This window comes from Pygoscelis adeliae, unplaced genomic scaffold (assembly GCF_000699105.1).
Source record: "Pygoscelis adeliae isolate BGI_AS28 unplaced genomic scaffold, ASM69910v1 Scaffold27, whole genome shotgun sequence".
Lineage (NCBI taxonomy): Eukaryota > Metazoa > Chordata > Aves > Sphenisciformes > Spheniscidae > Pygoscelis > Pygoscelis adeliae.
This window is the reverse complement of record NW_008825410.1, coordinates 1,672,869-1,674,374: the sequence shown is the minus strand read 5'-3', so window position 1 is coordinate 1,674,374 and position 1,506 is coordinate 1,672,869.

Below are 1,506 nucleotides of genomic sequence, written 5' to 3'. Positions count from 1 at the left end.
AGCTGTAGCTGTAGCTGTAGCTGTAGCTGTAGCTGTAGCTGTGTGTGAGAGAAGTCCACCTTTGAACTATGGCCTGAGGAGAAAAGTGCTGAAGTTTGGTACCTGCTACAAGGAGTAAACAGCATTATTGTGGCAGCCACATATGAAGGGGCAGGATGTGCGTTCAGAGGTAGGCACTGTGAAGCGTAGGGACTTGTTCCTCATTTACCTAGAGATAAGTTTACAAATCCTAGCTGGTGCTGCAGTGCTTCACTGTAGCTTTTTAAAAACAGTATGCACTGGATTGCCAGATATTAACTCATTTGTGTGACTTCAGAGCTGTGCTGTCATATCTTTTATAGATGTGTTTTAAAATTACTTGAGGAATCTTACATTTTCATGGATAAACCTAACCTTTTCCAAGTTTCACCTCTTTCCCAGCTCACTGTAGGCAAAAGATAGTTGAGCTGCTTTTGATTCATGTGACTTTTACTTTCCTTCAGGTTTTTTTTTTTAGGAATTAACTTTAATACTTCCAGTATTAAAAGAAGATATCCCAAAGGCCATTTAATTAATCAAGTTTTATATCACTATGATGAGGCCTGTTATCATTGAGCTTTAGCAGTTGTGGGTTCATCTTCTGTGTTATAAAAAAAGAAACCTGAGCAATAAGGAAAAGAGACGCGTGACCAGTCTGTTTCTAAGAAATTAGTTTCTTTAGTCTAAATTCCTGGACCTTCTGCAAAACAAAAATAAGCTGCCAGAGAAAGAATGAGTAGAAGAAGTTGGAAATGAATCCTCTTCTCTCAGCTGGATTAATAGTGCAGGACTTTGTAGCTAGTACCATAGTGTCAAATTTGTGTTGATCCTGTCTGGAGTGAACCTTCGCTCTGGGTATCTGCAGAGTCATTTGCCTGATGAACTTGTACCCTGGCACATGTCTCCCCGTTACCTGCCCGGGCACTACAACTGCATTAGTGAAAAATCAGCATCCTTCTGAAATACAGAGGATGAGGCCAGACCTTGTGAAGGCAGTAATCTGGATCTGGAAGGTTTTAAAAGCCCTGCTTGGTCAGGGATAGGTTAAGACACACATTGTCTTCTATCTGAGGTGTTTGCAGCTGTGTATTTACTGAGGGATCAGATGAAAAGGGAGGGGCGGGGGAAAGTGGCTGTATTAGTGTCTGCTGGTGCAGTGTTTGCTGTGACACAATTTTTTTACAAATACTTACACACATCACACCACACCCCCACACCCCCCCGCCCCATGTTTTTATTTTCGCCATGCCTGTTGAAGTGCAGCTAACAGTACGCCCTACCTTGCTGGGTTTAGTGCAGATAATTGCATCATGGGCTAAGAGGGAATGTGACGCTACATTTATCACATAAATCCCTGTGATGAATATATTGTAGAAATTACAGTAAGCAACATAAACCCCATTTTATCATTGTCCTGTATTTTACAAAATGCTTATATATAATTTATTTCAGATTTTATCTGGTCATATAGAAAAAAAATCACCAGTT